General features: G+C 35.2%; 3 long non-coding RNA genes across 3 annotated transcripts in view; all 3 read right to left on the reverse strand.

Annotated features, from left to right (window-relative positions):
• Positions 1–150: 150 nt before the first annotated feature.
• On the reverse strand, positions 151–6,443 carry LOC123533070 (uncharacterized). The gene is made up of 3 exons (XR_008369206.1): positions 5,815–6,443; positions 2,630–2,823; positions 151–830 (listed from the first exon to the last, which is right to left on the reverse strand). It is a non-coding gene; the product is annotated as an uncharacterized LOC123533070 (long non-coding RNA).
• A 4,692-nt stretch (positions 6,444–11,135) lies between these two features.
• On the reverse strand, positions 11,136–16,304 carry LOC128552925 (uncharacterized). Its single transcript, XR_008369205.1, has 4 exons — positions 14,404–16,304; positions 13,974–14,087; positions 12,305–12,414; positions 11,136–11,327 (listed from the first exon to the last, which is right to left on the reverse strand). It is a non-coding gene; the product is annotated as an uncharacterized LOC128552925 (long non-coding RNA).
• A 6,248-nt stretch (positions 16,305–22,552) lies between these two features.
• The window catches only part of LOC128552924 (uncharacterized), a 33,038-nt gene continuing 30,633 nt past the window's right edge, over positions 22,553–24,957 (reverse strand). Inside the window, exon 4 of the long non-coding RNA XR_008369204.1 lies at positions 22,553–24,349. This is a non-coding gene — a long non-coding RNA (uncharacterized LOC128552924). The remainder of the gene's footprint in view (positions 24,350–24,957) is intronic.

Consider the following 24,957-nt stretch of genomic DNA (forward strand, 5'->3'; position numbering starts at 1 on the left):
TTGGGGATGGGGCATATGTGTTTAAAAATGGCTCTTGTTTGACTTGCAGACTGTTGGAGCATACTATATATTATATTCTAATGTTATTAAATGAAATATAAATACATTGTACATGTTTGATACATCATATATTGTGACCATTCCATTAGGAGTTATAAATAAATCTTGTTTCCAACAAGATTTTGTGTTTGTTTGTTTTTTTCCTATAGGGCCATGTTAAAGATCATCACTGCAATTTCAGATCGATAATTCCTGAACAAGCGTGGTGATCTTCGATTTTTTTTTTCATTATTCTGTTTCTAACATGACAGTGTGTTCATATACAAAGATTAAACAAATTCTATTATTGGATTTTTATTTTCCACAAAACTGTCCTTAAGATGGCTGATATTATATAACAACTTTATAAATTTACATGAACTGTAACTAAAGTATGTGGAAGCGATTTACAACAAGAGCGCCGCCAAGCGGGGCAATATACGCCCGAAGGCTTACATCATAGGATGGAAGCAAAATTTTAAGAACTTGACTGTTGAAGCCCAAAGGACTGTAACAACAAAAGGAAAACTTCAAAAAACAAATCTAGTTCCACAAAAAAAAATATTCAAAGTCTACAAAAAAATCCTTATCAGGTACAGCTATGTAAAAATAGACATAAAAATTTGAAGTACCATCCATGTTGTACCACAGAAAAGTGGCCTCGGTTTTTCCCTACGGCCAATAATTAAAAAGTTTACTGCTCTGACAAGGAAAACACAAGTAGTGTTTGGAACCAGTCAATCAATAGTTATATCTGTACTGGTATAACAGGCTCTTGCTACCTTCCAGGACTGAAAAAGAAAATATAAAAGCAATGAACTTTATTCAAAATAAACAAGCAATGAAATTTAATCAAAAACAAGAGCTGTCTGTAAGACAGCAAATGCTCCACTGATCGAATCATTGTCCCAGAAGCAGGAATATTATCCAAAATGTTAAAATATCTATTGAGTTTGAATCTAGTATCTGATAGTAACTTGCATGCAAAACTTTAACCAGAAGTTTTAAGTTTAAAAGGGGTCATAATTTGGCCAAAAGTCATGTCAGAGTTATGGAACTTGATGCAATCCACTACTTTTAAAACCCCGAAGACACATGTGAAGTTTCAATTTAATATCTGCATTAGGTTTGGAGAGAGTAACTTGCATGCAAAACTTTAACCAGACTTTTCTAAATCCAAAAGGGGCATAATCTGCCCAAAATACACGTCAGAATTATGAGACTTGACCCAGTGAGGTTGGTAATTAACTTAGAAAAAGAAAGAAATAAGTTTCAAAGCTATATGCCTTTAAATGACAGCCATATGTACTGCATGCAAAACTTTAACCAAGGTGTGACGCGAACGCCAGGGTGAGTTTCTTTGAATAGTTATTTTTGGAATAGTTGAGCTTAAAATAAAAGCAATGATTTTAAGTTACATACTCAAACAATGAAATTTAACCAAAATATAAAAGCAATGAATTTTAACCAAAAATGAACAAGCAATGAATATTTACCAAGGGGTACAAGCAAAGGACTTCACCAAAAAGTACCGTAGATACCCATGTATAATGCACAGTTTTTTTACCCCTGGGACCACCACCGAATCGTGGGTACGCATAATACACAGGTATAGACAATTTTCCAACTTCAAAACAAGTTTGTTACCGATGTTCGCCATTTTGGTAAAGGGAAACTACTCCCCGCGCTTAATGTCTCCGCTAAAATCTAAGATTGCCGTTACGCTCCGTAAAAGATCAAATTGTTTATTTTTCTATCAAACAAAATTAATTTCATATGAATTTAAAAGTATTTTGACTAAAGAAATGTTAATAAATCACAAAAATTATGATACTAATTAAAGATCGAGAATTATCTTTAACCGAGATCAAACTGTGAACAACATAACTGACACGAGGTGACACTTTAATTGCTGGTAATTACTGGCTATTTGATCGTGACAAAAAGACTATCACACCTTTTGTTATCAGTTTGTATTGAGAAGCTCATGTCATTTTGAAAGATACCATTCCAAAATATTGAATCAGCTGCTGTTTATTTATTCAAAATAGTGAATTAAAAAAGGTAAACCAACAAATATAACAATATTTTACTGGTTTGATTTTCGAGGAAATAAAAATTGATAGTACCACGCGACCGATGTTGCTCTTCGCCGCGGAGATAAAATTTATTACCGGTGTCGATGTAAACTCTACTTTGTTTTCCATTCACTTCAAAATTGACCAAAAATGTTTTTTCCCCAGGATTTTGGGCTAAAATCGGGGGTGCGCATTATACACAGGTGCGCATTATACATGGGTATCTACGGTACAAGCAATGAATTTTGACCAAAAAAAATGCATGCAATGAATTTCAGCCAATCAGACAAAAAATCTCATTTAATAATAAAATAAATTGCATGCAGCCAAATCTGTGTGTCAACATTAGAATTTAGTCAAGCCAAACTCTCACATAATTGGTAGGCTTTTAAGTGTTACCTATGTATCAGATACATCAAATTGTTATGTCTTTGATAGTTTATGTGTACTTTCTTTCAGTTCTGACTCACAAAAAGGCTACAAAGGGAGTGAATCAAATTATTTGAATGTACCTCTGATAATTTTAAGCCATTTCCGAAGTACTCTAATCTGTACAATCAACTGGAGATACACCGGTCTGTATCAAGAAATAGTTTCCATGACTTGTGAACACTGGTATCTGTGACATCACTGACAACAGGCTTCTCTGGCGCTCCTGGGAATTCGGTCAAGTCTGGTGATGATTTTATAAAACTCTTTCCTTCAGCTGAATTCCATAAAAAAAGATTTGCAATGTCATTATCATAATAGGAAGAAAAGTGCATGTTTTTATCCCCCCCCCACCCCACAAACAAATTGTATCATGAAACATCATTTGAGAGATGTTTTAAAAAACATATTACATACCGGTAATGACTGTTGTTCTCTTCATTATCACAATGCTACAAATAATTAGTTGTAAAGAGAGGTGAATGCTTAATTCTACAATTTTGCAGTCATTGTTGTTTCCTATTTTTTACTGCCCAAGCCCCCAGAATCTGCAATTTTCAAACCTGGAAAACAAAAGGAAAGAAATTAATTGCAACAAACATCAGCTTACTTTAGCCTCTGCTCATTTAAATTACTGTATAACGGGTTATTTTTACTGCTGTAAAAGTTTACATTTTTGGGGCAAAAACACACGATTTCATTTATATGATTCTAAAAATTTTTGAAACCTCAAGGTCTAGCAGTTTACTTGACTTTACAGGGCAAATTTATACAAGGCCAATACTTAAGCATCCGATTTGGTCGTAAAAAATAGTGAAAATGAGCAGCAGGTAAAAAATACCCATTCTAACACGACTCAATTTGATTTCCAGTTAAACAAAGAAGGAATTTAAGCCCTGTATATTCTGCGATAAACAATGGTTGACTCAAGGACCGGCAAGAAAGCATTATGATGTCAAATTGCCACATGACATCCAATACATTACTCCTTGGGTAAATAAAGTCCAGCTTATATTCATTAAAATATGTCTATGAGCATGTCAGTAGGGGTGTAACGATACGCTAGTCTCATGATACAATATGTATCGTGATACAGATGCAACGATACGGTACATTATATCGAGATACGAACTGAGTACCTAAGTAAGCATTCATGTGACAAAATGAAAAATATTCAATGAATGTACTCTTGGGAAGTACTTGAAATTTTGCTTTAAAGTTTAAGAAACTGTAATAAATGATACATGTATTTCTTTAGTTACTATCTTTAACACTGATTGTATGAAAGATATCATTCAATATTTCTAGTTTTTACTTATTGTTTCTGCATCGTGAAACAGGCCTATGATACGATACGCGTATCGCCAAACTAATGTATCGTGATAAAATTAATTTCGATATATCGTTACACCCTTACATGTCAGAATGAAAACAATCAAGGCCTTCTTGTGATTTATCGTCTTATTTACCATGATTCATCGTGCAGATGCTTTAGTATTTAACCACTCGGGCTAACGCCCTCATGGTTTAATACCTAGGCATCTGAACTCTGAACCGTGGTAAACTAGACGATAAACCACTCGAAGGCCTTGATTATTTGTTAATTACAATGGTAATAAAACTGTGCAGACAACTTTCTAAAATGAACTCATAAATTTTCTTAGAAAAAATTAATTCAAAGTATAAGGAATTAGGATCTAAATACAATATTTCATCATGGTGGCATGGCCATATCTCATTCTGCATTTTTGTTTATATCATTAGCTGCTACAAATAAAGTGCCTATTAGCAACAGTTATAAAACTTGCAAGTCACTTTTTTCCTGTCAATTAAGACTTTTTTGTGACATAACATTTATTGTTCCTGAATAATGGCAATGGTGCCAAAGTGAAAACAACATGACAGATATGAACAAGAGGGTCATGATGACCCTAGATCGCTCACCTGAGTAATATGAGCTACATGTTTCAAATGTCAAACTCATGATAAATGGTCAGTGAAATTCAGTCTTACGATTTGTGTGCAAAACTGTGTATGTCATCAAAATTTCAAGGCTGTATCTTAAAAACCAAGAAAGTAGGTCAGTAGGTCAAGATCACAGTCAAGTGACATCATATTACTTGGGGTTATCAGGTCATTATAATTAAACAGTCTTGGAAATAGGATCAGATGATTTTTTAAGTATTTTTCCTGCATAACTCACATAATAACTAAGTGGCCCCAAGGCGGGCCTCTTTTAACCCCAGGGGCATAATTTGAACAATTTTGGTAGAGGACTACTAGACAATGCATCATGCCAAATATCAAAAGCCCGACAGGGCCTCTTTTCAACCCAGGGGTACAATTTGAACAGTTTCGGTTGAGTACCATAAGACAATGCTACAAATCAAATATCAAAGGTCTAAGTGTTGTGGTTTCAGACAAGAAGATTTTTAAACTTTTTTTCCTATATAAGTCTATGTAAAAATTGGGACCCCCGGGGCGGGGCCATATTTGATCCTGGGGGATAATTTGAACAATCTTGGTAGAAGACCACTAGATGATGCTAAATACCAAATATCAAAGCCCTAGGCCATGTGGTTTTGTACAAGAAGATTTTCAAAGTTTTCCCTATATAAGTCTATATAAACCATGTGACCACCAGGGCGGGGCCATATTTGACCCTAGGGGGATAATTTTAACAATCTTGGTAGAGGACCACTAGATGATGCTACATACCAAATATCAAAGCCCTAAGCCATGTGGTTTTAACCAAGAAGATTTTCAAAGTTTTCTATAAATTCATATAAACCACGTGACCCCCAGGGCGGGGCCATATTTGACCCTAGGGGAATAACTTGAACATTTCTGGTAGAGAACTACTAGATGATGCTACACACCAGATATCAAAGCCCTAGGCCCTGAGGTTTTGGACAAGAAGATTTTTTAAGTTTTTCCTTCGGTTGCCATGGCACCCAGAATTCTGCATGGAATTCAATTCTTTGAATAATTTTGAAAGGAGGCCACCCAAGGATCATTCCTGTGAAGTTTGGTTAATTTTGCTCAGTGGTTTTCAAGAAGATTTTTTTAGAAAATGTTGACCGACACACGGCTGACAATGGACATTGAGCTGTCACAAAAGCTCACCAATTGAGCCTTTGGCTCAGGTGAGCTAACAACTGGTAAAAAATTTCACTAGAAATATTCTTCACTTATTCATGATGTGCAAAAATACTCAGCACAGTAACATCATGCATTAATACTTAATTATTTAACAATGCAACCATACTCTTGAAATCAAGCAGTAAATATCTTCCAGTCTTTTCAGGGAGCGGCCATTTTTTGTACCAGCGTATGATTGCTTTCAGATCTGCTGTTGCCTGGCAATGTAACAGTGCCACTACATCCTCCTCTAGTGACTGGTCCAAATTGGCTGATTGGAAAAGTTTACAGTCATTATCTGGAAAGATAGTCATGATTCACTGAAAAGTGTGCAAGAAATAGAAGATGTTAGGAGGTGAATAGGGTGTTATAATGATGCAGGATTGCAGAGTATACAAGAATATCTATGAGAGACAAGGGTGTCAGAATATATATGATGTAACATCATGTCATCATTATTTGTGCCGGACTACTTTTTATAGATATCTTGGTTGTATCAATCCGCAAAATTAAAATCTCAACAAACAAATCAACTTGTCATTTTTGATCTTATTGAAACTAAAATTCAACGACATCAAATGAAATAGCCTTTGAGACAAAAACAGCAAAATATGAGGCAAATGAAAATACTGGAAATGATTTTGCAATAATATAGTTACCATTTTGTTCAGTTTTGAATAGGCAAAAGATTTATGAAAGAACTCTAATTTAAGTTTTGGCACTTTTAGTTCTTATTACTGTTTGAGCATAGGTAGTGATTATGAATATGAATTTATTTTGAAAGTTTTATTTCAAATTGTCAGGTCTTGTTTCATCATTAATAGATTTGTACATAAATATTGCCTTTTTATATTTAATTCTGTCACTAAATTTCATCCAGTTATGTTATTTGAATAAAGTTTGATGACAAGTTCATTGGTTTAGTCTTTTTTAATAGCATTACATTTTCTGAACACCAAAATTAATGTTTACACTGTCATAATCTCAATTTGATAAAGTTGTGTCATACAAATATGTCAGTAATTGAAATTTTTGTTACTGATCACTTGTATAAAATATTGGTTTAAAGTCATCCAAACTGAAAATATTATCTTAAAACCTGTATACATGCAAGCCTTACAGGATTACTACAATGGAAGTACTAACTGGGTTTCAAATGTAAAAAGACTGTTAGACACACATGGTTTTTCATATGTGTTTGATAATCCAAGCTCAGTCGATGTTAATACATGTGTAACTTACTTTAACAAGAGCTGTCCGTAAGACAGCGCACTCGACTTTTCTCAGTGCTTGACTCTGAATTAGAGATTTGCCAGTCAAAAATTCCAAGCTAAAAAGGGACATAACTTTGTCAAAATTCAAATCTGAGTTATGGGAATTGTGTCTCCTGGTGTAGACTTTGACAGCAAATAACAGGTCAAAAGCTTTAATAGTAAACGAGATATTTGACTATCAAAAATTTTAACAAAGAATTCTAAGTTAAAAAGGGGCATAATTCTGTCAAAATTCAAATCAGAGTTAAGGGAATTATTTCTCCTGGTGTAGACGTTGATGGTGAATAAGTATTTTAAGTTTCAAATCAAAACCTTTGATAGTAACAGAGATATTTGACTTTATCAAAACTGGTGAACAATTGTGCCAAGTTTCATTACAAGAGCTGTCACAAGAGACAGCACGCTCGACTATTTCGATGCTGGATATTGAAACTGGGCACATCTGAGGAAACTAGAGCTGTCACTGGAGTGTTTAATGACTCCAATTGTGGAAGAAGATATTGCACAATAGCCTGAGTCTATGTCAAAAATATCAACTTAAAGTAATAAGAGAGGTAAAGATGAAATGTATCAAAACACTATATAAGTATATCCTAAGCAAAAAGGGGCAGAATTCATTAAATATTGGTGCCAGAGATATGTACCTTATGTCATATGGTGTGGGTGATGATGCTGAACAATTATTTTAAGTTTGAATCAAATCCATTCAGTAATAACAGAGACAGAGTGAAAGTGCATCAAAACTTTAACCTAAAATTCTAAGTAAAAAGGGGGAATAATTAATGAAAAATTGGTGCCAGAGTTATGCACCTTGCGTCATATGGTGTGGGTGATGATGTTGAACAATTATTTTAAGTCTGAATCAAATCCATTCAGTAATAACAGAGACAGAGTGAAAGTGCATCAAAACTTTAACCTAAAATTCTAAGTAAAAAGGGGAAATAATTCATGAAAAAATGGTGCCAGAGTTATGCACCTTGTGTCATATAATGTGGGTGGTGCTGTTGAACAACTAGTTTAAGTTTGAATCAAATCCACTCAGTAATAACAGAGATAGAGTGAAAGTGCATAAAACTTTAACCTGTAAATCTAAGTGAAAAGGGGGGATAATTCATGAAATACTGGTGCCAGAGTTATGGCCCTTATGTCAGATGATGTGGATGATGATGAGAAATAAGTATTTCAAGTTTGAATCAAATCCATCAAGTAATTACAGAGATAAGTTGAAACAAGAGTGCAAGAATGTCACAATATACGCCCGCCACAGCAAATTTCTTTACTCTAGCACCTGTATTTGCAAATGGAATTTTAACTTTGTGGTTGTTTAGTAATAACTAAGTGTTTTGTTTTTCTAAGTCCACAAAAAAACTCCTAACCAGGTAGAGATACCTTAAAATACACCTAAAATTGGAAAGTAACATCTATGTTGTACCACAGAAAAGTGGTCTTGGTTTTTCCCCACGGTCAATTATAAAAAAAGTTACAATATAAGTTATTTATAGTAACAACTAAAAAAAAAAAAAAATCAAAAAAAAAATTGTAAGTCCTCACAAAAATCTTTACCAGGTAGTGACTGGTCAAAATACACCTCAAAATTGGATGTAGCATGCATATTGTACTACAGAAAAGTGGTCTCAATTTTTCCCTATGACTAGTAATGAAAAAGTTACAATATAAGCTATTTATAGTAACAACAAAGGGAAGTAATTCGAAAGAAGGGAACTGCGCATGACACTTCGTCTCATGATGGTGTATAATTGTGTCAAGTTACATCAAAATCCCTCCATGCATGAAGAAGAAATGCTTCGGACAAAGTCATTCTTGTATCTGACATTTGGCCTCTAAGTGTGACCTTGACCTTAGACCTAGGGACCTGGTTCTTGCGCATGACACTACGTCTCGTGGTGGTGAACATTTGTGCCAAGTTATATCAAAATCCCTCTATGCATGAAGAAGAAATGCTCCGGACAAGGTTTTCATTCTTGTATCCTTTGACCTCTAAGTGTGACCTTGACCTTAGACCTAGAGACCTGTTTCTTGCGCATGACACTCCGCTCATGGTGGTGAACATTTGTGCCAAGTTATATCAAAATCCCTCTATGCATGAAGAAGAAATGTTCCGGACAAAGTTTTCATTCTTGTATCCTTTGACCTCTAAGTGTGACCTTGACCTTAGACCTAGGGACCTGGTTCTTGCGCATGACACTCCTTCTCATGATGATGAACAATTGTGCCAACTTTCATCAAAATCCCTCTATGCATGAAGAAGATATGCTCCGGACAAAGTCATTCTTGAAATGACCTTTGACCTCTAAGTGTGACCTTGACCTTAGACCTAGGGACCTGGTTCTTGCGCATGACACTCCATCTCATGATGGTGAACAACTGTGCCAAGTTTCATCAAAATCCCTTCATGCATGTAGAAGATATGCTCCGGACAAGGTCTGTGGACGCCGCCCGCCCGCCAGGGGCGTTCCCATAATACGTCCCGTTTTTCAAACGGGCGTATAAAAAGAGAAAGTGTAAAAAAAACTTTAACCAAGGTGGGGACGCGGAAAGATGTCGACGCTGACGCCGGGGCAAGTAGGATAGCTCTCCTTATACTTCGTATAGTCAAGCTACAAATCCCTCCATGCATGAAGAAGAAATGCTCGGAACAAAGTTATTTTTGAATTTGACCTTTGACCTGTAAGTGTGACCTTAGAGATAGAAACCTGGGGTTTGCGCATGACACTCCGTCTCACTGAGGTTAACATTCATGCCAAATATAAACAAGATTGCTCCATGCATGTCAAAGTAATGGTCCGGACAAACAAATCCAGACAGATGGACACACGCACATACACCGAACAGCCATTTGGACAACTATGTCTTTGCTTCTGCAAGCCGGCTCGACAAAAAGCTTTTTACTTCTGTAGCAACACCGACTTCTTCTAAGTATTGTTCTCCCCCACTATATGCAGACGGCGTCAAAACAGCAATCCGTTATCACTAAGCAGCGTTGACGTAACTTTTGCTCCTTTCCTTTTGCTGTTCATATGAAATGAATGTCGAATTTTTCTATGGAAAAGAATAGGGCGAATGTAAATATTAATTTTTGCGACTTTTTTTCTAGAAATAGCAAAATACAATTATTTTTCAGTTATGACTCACATATGTAAATAACAGAATTTGAAAGAAAATGAAGCCTTTTCCCCTCTGCTTTTCTGAGGACTTGGGACCTCCAGATTTCCAGTCTGTCACTGTTCAGATTCACATACATTCACTTCTCATTAATATGAAGTAAAGTGCTAATGTGAATCAATCAAAGACAAACTAAATCAGGTAGCATTAGAAATCCTTCATTCTTTATGGGCATAAATCACCCTTTTAAATTTTTGAATTCCAAAACATCTACTGTAAACCTAACAAGGCAGTCTGAAAGACAGCTAAATCCCCCGCCACTGCTATGGATAATGAAAGGGTAAACCTTTGATTTTAGCTGTGACCTTGACCTTGAACTGACATGGCTGACTCATGAATTCTGCACAACATCTTGACGAGGTGATCATTTGACCCAAGTTTCATGAAAATCCTTCAAGGGGTTTAGGAGATACAGAGTGGACACCAAATGGAAGGCTCAAACCTTCGACCTTCAGTTGTGACCTTGACCTTGAGTTGACATGGCTGACTCATGAGTTCTTGATGAGGTGATCATCTGACCCAAGTTTTATAAAATTCCTTCAAGGGGTTTAGGAGATATAGAGTGGACACGAAATGGAAGGCTCAAACCTTTGACCTTCAGTTGTGACCTTGACCTTGAGCCGACATGGCTGACTCATAAGTTCTGCACATCGCCTTGATGAGGTGATTGTTTGACCCAAGTTTGATGAAAATCCTTCAAGGGGTTTAGGAGATATAGAGCGGACACAAAATGTAAGACTCAAACCTTTGACCTTCAGTTGTGACCTTGACCTTGAGCCGGCATGACTGACTCATGGGTTCTGCACATCGTCTTGATGAGGTGATCATTTGACCCAAGTTTTATAAAATTCCTTCGAGGGGATTAAGAGATATAGAGCGGACACAAAATGGAAGGCGGGGGATTAAAAAATAGCTGGACAAGATACAAGAGTTATAGTTCAGATTTTCTAGTACAAAAAAAGTTTCAAAACTAGCTCTTACAGTTTTTGAGACAAGGTGGACCTAAACAAAGATTTTAACCAAGAAACTGATTTTTTAAGTTATTCAACATTTTTCTCTTTCTACAGTATCACTTTGAATGAATGATTTCTCTCTGTGAACGCACAGAGACATTACCTTTAGTTACCACAGATCCACATCCTTACTGTATGTCTTGACAGTTTGCAGCTGGACTTTTCTTCAACTGAAAGTAAACAAAAGAACATACTGTATAAGTGGTTAAGTTAGCGAGGTGGAAATATTAGCAAATTGACAAAATTCGCTAATAATTTCACCAGCGTAAGTATCAGCCAACCAATAACAAAAATGTCTCATAACACCTGTAGTAAATGATATTCCGTCTTTGTATATACTCTTTACAAGTTAAATCTACTTTTTGAGGCCTTAAATACGTCAAATATAGCCATAGTTGTTTGGTTACACTTCAGAAAGGGAGAGTGACTATATTTCCATTTTTTAACAGGTACAAAACTAGCAAAGCTAATTACTGTAAACCACATTCTAGATAATGGCTCCAGACAAGTGGAAGGAAGACGCTAAAACTATCCAGCTTTTGGCTGGTGATATTTCATCATTACCACTTGATGTTTTTCTGCTGAATCCAAATTACCATGCTCCCTGGCAGTCATTTTTGACAGAGTAACCTGAACACTTTGTTGTAACTAACATTAAGATCATTTGTGTGTAATTATTTTAAAATCTGACCAACAATATTTTACAAAAAGATTTTTATTAAATATTGCACTTATTACATGTAGAGAAAAGTGACCAATCCTCAAACAGCCTTCTCTTCATTTATGAAACTAAATATTTTGAACATCTTGGTAGAGTGGCACAAAAGTTACCATTGTGTAAAATCATCTAAAAATCTGGCATGTGGTTTCTGATAAAAAATATTTCAGTTTCCTCTACCTACCAATAGGGCAGTGTGACCATCCCCTCTGGTGACCATGGTTTTCTCATTTATTCCATTGATGAATGATAGTTATCAACTGGACAGAGTGTAAAATTAGTATGCACATTCTATGCCCCAATCTTTCTTAAAAGCTGCAGGAGACAAATCTCGGGCTTTCAACCTAGGGTGCATTTGACACTGTTCTCAAATTTTTAGCTTTATGTTGTAGACTGATAAATACATTCTCAAAATTGGAGACTACGCACCATCTCAAGTCATCTTCATTCTGACCAGTATACAATCTGCTTTTGCTCCATTCTCTATATCATAATGTCAACCACTATTTCGCTCTTGAACTATCATCATCCTCATCACCCTGAAACATTTAAAACAGATTGTACATTATATACAAACTAAAAATTTAGTACCTGTAACAGTAACAAGTGAACGAAGTATTGCCTTGCAATACAAAGTCCCCTACTGGAAGGCACCTAATTTCCTCTACTGCAGTATAGCATAATGAACTGATATCTGTCAATGATGTATAACCAATATTGTACTATATATACAGTATGTTATAAACAAAAGACTTGGATTAAATTTTGTATATATAAAACCCTATAGTTGTTTTCATACAGCATTTCTGGCTGATTATCCAAAAAGTAACGTTATTTATAGTAACAAAAAAAACCCATGTAAGTCCACACAAAACTCTTTACCAGATAGAGATAGGTCAAAATACACCTAAACATTGGATGTAACATGCATGTTGTACCACAGAAAACTGGTCTCGATTTTTCCCTACGGCCTGCAATAAGTAAGGAACAATTACAAAGGGAAATAATTCTAAAGAACAAGAGTGCCTCATGGTGGTGAACATTTGTGCAAAGTTACATCAAAATCCCTCCATGCATAAAGAAGAAATGCTCTGAACAACAGTCATTCTTGAATTTGGCATTTGACCTCTAAGCCTGACCTTGACCTTAGATCTAGGGACCTGGTTCTTGCGCATAACAATCTGTCTCATGATAGTGAACATTTATGCAAAGTTACATCAAAATCCCTCCATGCATGAAGAAGAAGTGTTCCAGACAAAGTCATTCTTGTATCTGACCTTTGCATCTGTGTGTGACCTTGACCTTCGACCTAGGGACCAGGTTCTTGTGCATGACACTCCCTCTCATAGTGGAGATAATTTGTGCCAAGTAATATTCAAATCCTGTTTTGCATGACAAAGTTAATACACCGGACATGAAAAAATGTCCCATTAACCTTTCATCTCCAAGTGTGACTTTGACCTTTAAGCTTGGGTTTTGGGTGTTGCGCATGACACGTTATTTCATCATGGGAAACATTTATGCCGAGTAATATTAAAATCCCTAGATGGATGTCAGAGTTCTGGACCGAACAGGAAAAAAACCCACTATTGACCTTTGACCTCCAATTGTGACCTTGACCTTTGAGCTAGGGGTCAGGATTTTGCGCATGACACGTCATCTCATCACATTTGTGCCGAGTAATATTGAAATCCCTTCATGGATGACAGAGTTATGGACAGGACACGAAATTGCGGAAGGACGGACGGACGGACGTAATGACGGATGGAAAAGCGCATTCCTATAGTCCCCGAAACTGGTTTTCAACCAGTTAGGGGACTAATAAATGTATAAAATGTCTTTGAACAAAATCACTAGTTTTGATCAATCATAGTAACTCAGAATTCAGCACACAGAAAACAAATCAAAGTGACATTAAATGAAACACGATAATGCTTAATATGTTATCAAGTCCAGCTACAGAAAGTTCCATTATATATTTTTATTTTTTATTTTTATGGACATGTTGAGACTGAAGGAACAGTATGAGAAATTTGAACTAGGTTTACCACAGTGACCAGAGGTCAAATCTGCTGAAACACAAAAATTGTACACATACCTCAACTTCATCCTTCGCAACCTCTAGTAATTGCTCCTTCTGGGATTGGTGACAAGTGCCCCAGGTTCTTCTGAGCCAGAATAGTCCAATGTCATGTATGCCTGAACTTCACTTCTAATAATGACCATAAAATAAAACAAGCACCATCAGACTTTGTCTGTGAAATAAATATTATAGTCAACAAGTCAACAAATGTACATCAAAATGGTTAAATGCAATCTCTATGACATTAATAAGTACTCAAATACTAACCATCAGCTTGCCAATTTGAAGCTTTCTGTGTAAATTGGTAACATATACAAATCAAAATATACACAAAATGGTTCAAAATATACACAAAATGGTATCTATACAGTCTTTTCATACTTTAAAATGTGTGGTAAAACATTAAAATATACATAATACATACTAATACAAACCATCAACTTACCGTCGTTTATATGACTGAAATTGTTGAAAACACCCGAACACACACATACATCAAGTTGAAGCTTTGTGTAAAAAGACAAAATAAAAAATTGTAACAGCATACATAAAACTAAAATAAAAAACAAAAATGGTATTTATACATTCAATTCATATTATAAAACATGTTAAAACAACAAAATATACATACCTGTAAAACAGAAGTACAAACCATCACCTTGCCTGTCTGAAGCCTATCTAAGCCATTTAGTTCGATATCTAGCTGAAAGAGAAAGGTATCTAAGAATTCTTCCGTCAGTGCAGAGTTCCCTACCCAAAAACAAAAACATACCCTTAAACCTGAATTATACAGACATAAACCACAGCAAACCAAAAAAAAGCGCGTCCTGCCCTCGTTCACACAATGCAACCTATGCACACAACTACATCACAGATAAAGTAAAAAACACTTAAAAATTAAAATGTATATATGGTATTTATACATCTATGTATATTTATAAAAAAAAAAACAACATCAAAATATACATACTAGTAAGACAGCAAGTACACAAATACTGATCATCTGCATGCCCATTTCATGCTTTCTATGTAAAAAAAAAAAAAAAAGACAAAAAAATATATATATTATACGACAGCATACATAAAACAAAAATAAAAAACACCAAAAAAAATGCTATCTTTACATATTATAAAACGTATGTTAAAATATTACATTATACATACCTGTAAAAAAAGAAGACACACACAAACCATCAGCTTGCTAATGTAAACATAATCTGGAAGGTAGATCCCTCAGAAGCACCAAGCTTTCTGTGTAAAAAGATAAAATTAAAGACTATCGCAGCATACATAAAAACACAAAAATGGAATACTGATGTATTCATATTTTAAAACAGATATTAAAACATTTAATACATAAAAGTGAAAACACACATATACCAACCATCAGCTTTCCAAACTTGAAGCTTTCTGTGTAAAAAGTAAGTGTCTACTACCATTAGAGCAGTGTTAGCTGTGGCATCCAACACCTGTGTTAGTAGTCTGTTGCAGTTAACATGCAACCTAAAAAACAGTAACACAAAAACATGGTAAAATTTACAAAAATGTGTAAAAATATCATAATTAAAACACAGACTAATCTGATTCACAGCTTCGTCTGAAAATAAATCATCGGATGCCCCACCACTGAATAAAAACAATCAGCTCTCCCAATTGCAGATCCCTCTAAAAAGAGAAAACAAAAAGCTATATGACACAAACATAAAAATATTGGCATAAAAACATTATCTCTGTAATTCCGGTTGCAATAGACATAACTCAATTTTCATTCACAAAAAGAATTAAACACCCAGTACCTTAAGAGATTTAGCTTAAACAATTTTCACTGTCCGCCGAAATGTGAGCCTGTCCGATGTAATGTCCTAATCCTCTTTCACAACTTGCAATTACTTACTGCTCTTGACACCACCCATTTGATTCTAAAGACCAGTTATATTATTTTTTAGCAGGCTTCAAATGCCTTTCCACAGGAGAGGCATTATCCGCCTGCATACTTACATAACCTTATACTTGAGAGATCTTCCCTATCTACACAATTTAGTTCCCTATCTAGCTGAAAGAGAAAAGGGCACCTAAGAATGGCTCTGCAATTGCAGAGTTCCCTATCCAAAGGACCTCGGACGAAGGGTGATCACAAAAGCTCATCTTGTCACTATGTCGTCACCTCAACGCAACAAAGTTGTATCTTATTATAAATTTATAATAAGATATGACCGTTGCATTGAGGTGAAGATTGGACAGGTGAGCTAATACTTATCCTAGGTTTCACATTTTGGGGGAACAGCAAGAAAGAGGAATATTGAAATAACCAATAAAAAACACCTACAACCGGAATTATAGAAATTAAGATGTACATAAATTATACTGTTAAAGTTAAAACTGCAATGTTTTATATATTATAATATCAGTTTTTATTAAATTGTCAGAGGATAAATGGTATATAAAAAATGTGTCTATTACCTTTACAGCAGTGTCAGATGTGGCATCCAACACCTGTGTTAGTAGTCTGTTGCAGTTAACATGCAACCTAAAAAACAGTAACACAAAAACATGGTAAAATTTACAAAAATTTGTAATTATATCATAATTAAAACACAGACTAATCTGATTCACAGCTTCATTTGTCTGAAAATAAATCAGATGCCACACCTCTGAACAAAAACAACCAGCTCTCCCAATTGCAGATCTCTCTAAAAAGAGAAAACAAAAAGCTATATGACACAAACATAAAAATATTGGCATAAAACATTATCTCTGTAATTCTGGTTGCAATAGACATAACTTAATTTTCATTCACAAAAAAGAATTAAACACCCAGTAGCTTAAGAGAATTAGCTCAAACAATTTTCACTGTCCGCCAAAATGTGAGCCTGTCCAATGTAATGTTCTTATCCTCTTTCACAACTTGCAATTACTTACTGCTCTTGACACCACCCATTTGATTCTAAAGACCAGTTATATTATTTTTTAGCAGGCTTCAAATGCCTTTCCACAGGAGAGGCATTATCCGCCTGCATACTTACATAACCTTATACTTGAGAGGTCTTCCCTATCTACACAATTTAGTTCCCTATCTAGCTGAAAGAGAAAAGGACACCTAAGAATGGCTCTGCAATTGCAGAGTTCCCTATCCAAAGGACCTCGGACGAATGTGATCACAAAAGCTCATCTTGTCACTATGTCGTCACCTCAACGCAACAAAGTTGTATCTTATTATAAATTTATAATAAGATATGACCGTTGCGTTGAGGTGAAGATTGGACAGGTGAGCTAATACTTATCCTAGGTTTCACATTTTGGGGGAACAGCAAGAAAGAGGAATATTGAAATAACCAATAAAAAACACCTACAACCGGAATTATAGAAATTAAGATGTACATAAATTATACTGTTAAAAGTTAAAACTGCAATGTTTTATATATTATAATACCAGTTTTTATTAAATTGTCAGAGGATAAATGGTATATAAAAAATGTGTCTATTACCTTTACAGCAGTGTCAGATGTGGCATCCAACACCTGCATTAGTAGTCTGTTGCAGTTAACATGCAACCTAAAAACAGTAACACAAAAACATGGTAAAATTTACAGAAATGTGTAAAAATATCATAATTAAAACACAGACTAATCTGATTCACAGCTTCATTTGTCTGAAAATAAATCGGATGCCCCACCTCTGAACAAAAACAACCAGCTCTCCCAATTGCAGATCCCTCTAAAAAGAGAAAACAAAAAGCTATATGACACAAACATAAAAATATTGGCATAAAAACATTATCTCTGTAATTCCGGTTGCAATAGACATAACTCAATTTTCATTCACAAAAAGAATTAAACACCCAGTAGCTTAAGAGATTAAGCTGAAACAATTTTCACTGTCCGCCAAAATGTGAGCCTGTCCAATGTAATGTCCTTATCCTCTTTCACAACTTGCAATTACTTACTGCTCTTGACACCACCCATTTGATTCTAAAGACCAGTTATATTATTTTTTAGCAGGCTTCAAATGCCTTTCCACAGGAGACGCATTATCCGCCTGCATACTTACATAACCTTATACTTGAGAGATCTTCCCTATCTACACAATTTAGTTCCCTATCTAGCTGAAAGAGAAAAGGGCACCTAAGAATGGCTCTGCAATTGCAGAGTTCCCTATCCAAAGGACCTCGGACGAAGGGTGATCACAAAAGCTCATCTTGTCACTATGTCGTCACCTCAACGCAACAAAGTTGTATCTTATTATAAATGTATAATAAGATATGACCGTTGCGTTGAGGTGAAGATTGGACAGGTGAGCTAATACTTATCCTAGGTTTCACATTTTGGGGGAACAGCAAGAGGAATATTGAAATAACCAATAAAAAACACCTACAACCGGAATTATAGAAATTAAGATGTACATAAATTATACTGTTAAAGTTAAAACTGCAATGTTTTATATATTATAATATCAGTTTTTATTAAATTGTCAGAGGATAAATGGTATATAAAAAATGTGTCTATTACCTTTACAGCAGTGTCAGATGTGGCATCCAACACCTGTGTTAGTAGTCTGTTGCAGTTAACATGCAACCTAAAAACAGTAACACAAAAACATGGTAAAATTTACAGAAATGTGTAATTATATCATAATTAAAACACAGACTAATCTGATTCACAGCTTCATTTGTCTGCAAATAAATCGGATGCCCCACCTCTGAACAAAAACAATCAGCTCTACCAATTGCAGATCCCTCTAAAAAGAGAAAATAAAAAGCTATACGACACAAACATAAAAATATTGGCATAAAAACATTATCTCTGTAATTCCGGTTGCAATAGACATCTCAATTTTCATTCCCAAAAAGAATTAAACACCCAGTAGCTTAAGAGATTTAGCTTAAACAATTTTCACTGTCCGCCAAAATGTGAGCCTGTCCAATGTAATGTCATAATCCTCTTTCACAACTTGCAATTACTTACTGCTCTTGACACCACCCATTTGATTCTAAAGACCAGTTATATTATTTTTTAGCAGGCTTCAAATGCCTTTCCACAGGAGAGGCATTATCCGCCTGCATACTTACATAACCTTATACTTGAGAGATCTTTCCTATCTACACAATTTAGTTCCCTATCTAGCTGAAAGAGAAAAGGGCACCTAAGAATGGCTCTGCAATTGCAGAGTTCCCTATCCAAAGGACCTCGGACAAAGGGTGATCACAAAAGCTCATCTTGTCACTATGTCGTCACCTCAACGCAACAAAGTTGTATCTTATTATAAATTTATAATAAGATATGATCGTTGCTTTGAGGTGAAGATTGGACAGGTGAGCTAATACTTATCCTAGGTTTCACATTTTGGGGGAACAGCAAGAAAGAGGAATATTGAAATAACCAATAAAAAAACATCTTCTACAACCGGAATTATAGAAATTAAGATGTACATAAATTATACTGTTAAAAGTTAAAACTGCAATGTTTTATATATTATAATACCAGTTTTTATTAAATTGTCAGAGGATAAATGGTATATAAAAAATGTGTCTATTACCTTGAGAGCAGTGTCAGCTGAAGCATCCAACACCTGTGTTAGCAGTCTGTTGCAATCAACATGCAACCTAAAAAGCAGTAACACAAAAACATGACAAAATTTACAAACATGTCTAATTCTATCATACTTAAAACACAAACTAATCTATTTGTTTGCTGAATTCACAGCAGCTGATTCACAGCTTCCTTTGTCTGAAAAGTAATCATCCGAATGTCCCACCTCTGAACAAAAGCAAACCATCCCCAAACAAATAACCTACAAAAATAAACACCTTCCAAAAATCAACCACAGCTATGGAAAAAAACCGCGCGTCCCGCCCTCGTTCCCACAATGCCGCCTACGCACGCAATTAAATCATAACGTATATAAAAAATGGTATTTATTCATTTTATTCAGATTTTAAAACATGTCATAACATTAAAATATGTACAAAACTGAAACACTATCAGCTCTCCCAACTGCAGATCACTCTGAAAATAGAAAAAAAATCTATATGACACAAACACAAAAATATTGCGATAAAAACATTATCTCTGTAATTCCGGTTGCAAAAGACAACTCAATTTTCATTCAGAAAAAGAATTTAACACTCAGTAGCTTAAGAGATTTAGCTTAAACAATTTTCACTGTCCCTCAAAATGTGAGCCTGGCCAACGTAATGTCCTGATCCTCTTTCACAACTTGCAATTACTTACTGTTCTTAATACTACCCATTTGATTCTAAAGACCAGTTATATTCTTTTTTTTAGCAGACTTCGAATGGTTTTCCATAGGAGAGGCATTATCCAGCTGCATGCTTACAGACTTCAATTGCTTTCCATAGGAGTGGCATTATCCAGCTGCACAGTTACAGGCTACCAATGCCTTTCCATAGGAGATGCATTATGCAGCTGCACAGTTTCAGGCTACAAATGCCTTTCCACAGGAGACGCATTATCCGCCTGCATACTTACATAACCTTATACTTGAGAGATCTTCCCTATCTACACAATTTAGTTCCCTATCTAGCTGAAAGAGAAAAGGGCACCTAAGAATGGCTCTGCAATTGCAGAGTTCCCTATCCAAAGGACCTCGGACGAAGGGTGATCACAAAAGCTCATCTTGTCACTATGTCGTCACCTCAACGCAACAAAATTGTATCTTATTATAAATTTATAATAAGATATGACCGTTGCGTTGAGGTGAAGATTGGACAGGTGAGCTAATACTTATCCTAGGTTTCACATTTTGGGGGAACAGCAAGAAAGAGGAATATTGAAATAACCAATAAAAAAAAACACCTTCTACAACCGGAATTATAGAAATTAAGATGTACATAAATTATACTGTTAAAAGTTAAAACTGCAATGTTTTATATATTATAATACCAGTTTTCATTAAATTGTCAGAGGATAAATGGTGTATAAAAAATGTGTCTATTACCTTTACAGCAGTGTCAGCTGTGGCATCCAACACCTGTTAGTAGTCTGTTGCAGTCAACATGCAACCTAAAAGAACAGAAGCAAACCATCTCCAAACAAAAACCAACTGCCTCCGAACAAATAACCTACAAAAATAAACACCTTCCAAAAATCCACCACAGCAATGGAAAAAAACCGCGCGTCCCGCCCTCGTTCCCACAATGCCGCCTACGCACGCAATTAAATCATAACGTATATAAAAAAAATGGTATATTTATTCAGATTTTAAAACATGTCATAACATTAAAATATGTACAAAACAGTAAACAACCCATCAGCTCTCCCAACTGCAGATCCCTCTGAAAATAGAAAAAAATCTATACAACACAAAACATAAAAATATTGCAATAAAAACATTATCTCTGTAATTCCGGTTGCAAAAGACAACTCAATTTTCATTCAGAAAAAGAATTTAACACTCAGTAGCTAAGAGATTTAGCTTAAACAATTTTAATGGTATGTAAAAAATGTGTCTATTACCTTTAGAGCAGTGTCAGCTGTGGCATCCTACACCTGTGTTAGTAGTCTGTTGCAATCAACATGCAACCTAAAAAACAGTAACACAAAAACATGGTAAAATTTACAAACATGTCTAATTATATCATACTTAAAACACAAACTAATCTATCTGTTTGCTGAATTCACAGCTTCCTTTGTCTTAAAAGAAATCATCCGAATGTCCCACCTCTGAACAAAAGCAATTAAACCATCTCCAAACAAAAACCAAATGCCTCCAAACAAAAACCAACTGCCTCCAAACAAAAAACCTACAAAAATAAACACCTTCCGAAAATCAAACACAGCAATAGAAAAAAAACGCGCGTCCCGCCCTCGTTCCCACAATGCCGCCTACGCACGCAATTAAATCATAACGTATATAAAAAAATGGTATTTATTCATTTTATTCAGATTTTAAAACATGTCATAACATTAAATTATGTATAAAACTGAAAACAAACTATCAGCTCTCCCAACTGCAGATCACTCTGAAAATAGAAAAAAAATCTATACGACACATTTAATATATTGCAGTAAAAACATTATCTCTTTAATTCCGGTTGCAAAAGACAACTCAATTTTCATTCAGGAAAAGAATTTCACACTCAGTAGCTTGAGATGAAGCTTAAACAATTTTCACTGTCCCCCAAAACGTGAGCCTGGGCCGGTGTAATGCCTGATCCTCTTTCACAACTTGCAATTACTTACTGTTCTTGATACCACCCATTTGATTCTAAAGAACCAGTTATATTATTTTTTTGCAGGCTTCAAATGCCTTTCCACAGGAAGGCAGTATCCGCCTGCATACTTACATAACCTTATACTTGAGAGGTTTTCCCTATCTACACAATTTGTTCCCTATCTAGCTGAAAGAGAAAAGGACACCCAAGAATGGCCCTGAATTGCAGAGTTCCCCATCCAAAGGACCTCGGACGAAGGGTGATCACAAAAAGCTCATCTTGTCACTATGTCGTCACCTAACGCAACAAAGTTGTATCTTATTATAAATTTTTAACAAGATATGACCGTTGCGTTGAGGTGAAGATTGGACAGGTGGCTAATACTTATCCTAGGTTTTTACATTTTGGGAGGGGAACAGCAAGAAAGAGGAATATTGAAATAACCAATAAAAAAAAACACCTTCTACAACCGGAATTATAGAAATTAAGATGTACATAAATTATACTGTTAAAAGTTAAAACTGCAATGTTTTATATATTATAATACCAGTTTTTATTAAATTGTCAGAGGATAAATGGTGTATAAAAAATGTGTCTATTACCTTTAGAGCAGTGTCAGCTGTGGCAGCCAACACGTGTTAGTAGTCTGTTGCAGTCAACATGCAACCCAAAGAACAGAAGCAAACCATCTCCAAACAAAAACCAACTGCCTCCGAACAAATAACCTACAAAAATAAACACCTTCCAAAAATCCACCACAGCTATGGAAAAAAAACGCGCGTCCTGCCCTCGTTCCCACAATGCCACCTACGCACGCAATTAAATCATAACGTATAATTATAAAAAAAATGGTATATTTATTCAGATTTTAAAACATGTCATAACATTAAATTATGTACAAAACTGAAAACAAACTATCAGCTCTCCCAACTGCAGATCACTCTGAAAATAGAAAAAAAAATCTATACGACACACACATAAAAATATTGCAATAAAAACATTATCTCTGTAATTCCGGTTGCAAAAGACAACTCAATTTTCATTCAGAAAAAGAATTTAACACTCAATAGCTTAAGAGATTTAGCTTAAACAATTTTCAGTCCCTCAAAATGTGAGCCTGGCCGACGTAATGTCCTGATCCTCTTTCACAACTTGCAATTACTTACTGTTCTTGATACCACCCATTTGATTCTAAAGATTAGTTATATTATTTTTTAGCAGACTTCGAATGGGTTTCCATAGGAGAGGCATTATCCAGCTGCATACTTACATACTTCAAATGCTTTCCATAGGAGAGGCATTATCCGGCTGTATACTTGAGGCTTCAAATGCCTTTCAATATGAGAGGCATTATCCGGCTGCACAGTTACAGGCTACAAATGCCTTTCCATAGGAGATGCATTATCCGGCTGCAAAGTTACAGGCTTCCCTATCTACACAATTTAGTTCCCTATCTAGCTGAAAAAGAAAAGGACACCTAAGAATGGCCCTGCAATTGCAGAGTTCCCTATCCAAAGGACCTCGGACGAAGGGTGATCACAAAAGCTCATCTTGTCACTATGTCGTCACCTCAACGCAACAAAGTTGTATCTTATTATAAATTTATAATAAGATATGACCGTTGCGTTGAGGTGAAGATTGGACAGATGAGCTAATACTTATCCTTGGTTTCACATTTTGGGGGAACAGCAAGAAAGAGGAATATTGAATTAACCAATAAAAAAACACCTTCTACAACCGGAATTACAGATATTAAGATGTACAAATTATACTGTTAAAAGTTAAAACTGCAATGTTTTATATATTATAATACCAGTTTTTATTAAATTGTCAGAGGATAAATGGTGTATAAAATATGTGTCTATTACCTTTAGAGCAGTGTCAGCTGTGGCATTCAACACCTGTGTTAGTAGTCTGTTGCAGTCAACATGCAACCTAAAAAGAACAGAAGCAAACCATCTCCAAACAAAAACCAACTGCCTCCGAACAAATAACCTACAAAAATAAACACCTTCCAAAAATCTACCACAGCAATGGAAAAAAACCGCGCGTCCCGCCCTCGTTCCCACAATGCCGCCTACGCACGCAATTAAATCATAACGTATATAAAAAAAATGGTATTTATTCATTTTATTCAGATTTTAAAACATGTCATAACATTAAAATATGTACAAAACTGAAAACAAACTACCGGTATCAGCTCTCCCAACTGCAGATCACTCTGAAAATAGAAAAAAAAATCTATACGACACAAACATAAAAATATTGCAATAAAAACATTATCTCTGTAATTCCGGTTGCAAAAGACAACTCAATTTTCATTCAGAAAAAGAATTTAACACTCAGTAGCTTAAGAGATTCAGCTTAAACATTTTAATGGTATGTAAACAAGAGCTGTCCGTAAGACAGCCAAGCTCGACTATTCGAAATATTGTCCCAGAAGCAGGAAAATATTACCCAAAAAGGTTAAATATCAAAAGAGTTTTAAGTTCAAAAACGGACATTATTTGACCAAAATGCATATCAGAGTTATGGGACTTGTTGCTAATATTCGTTTTATAACCCTGAAGTCACATGTGAAGTTTCAATTCCATAGCTGCATTAGTTTTGGAGATAGTAACTTGCATGTAAAACTTTAACCAGAATTTTCTAAGTCCAAAAGGGGGCATAATTTGCCCAAAATACTTGTCAGAGTTATGGGACTTGACCCAGTGAGGTTGGTTATTGATCTAGAAAAAGAAGAAAAAAGTTTCAAATCTATATGCCTTTTAGTAACAGCTTTATGTACTTCTAAGTCCAAAAGGGGGCATAATTTGGCCAAAATGAAGG

Source organism: Mercenaria mercenaria, unplaced genomic scaffold (genome assembly GCF_021730395.1).
Source record: "Mercenaria mercenaria strain notata unplaced genomic scaffold, MADL_Memer_1 contig_3293, whole genome shotgun sequence".
NCBI classification, from domain to species: domain Eukaryota; kingdom Metazoa; phylum Mollusca; class Bivalvia; order Venerida; family Veneridae; genus Mercenaria; species Mercenaria mercenaria.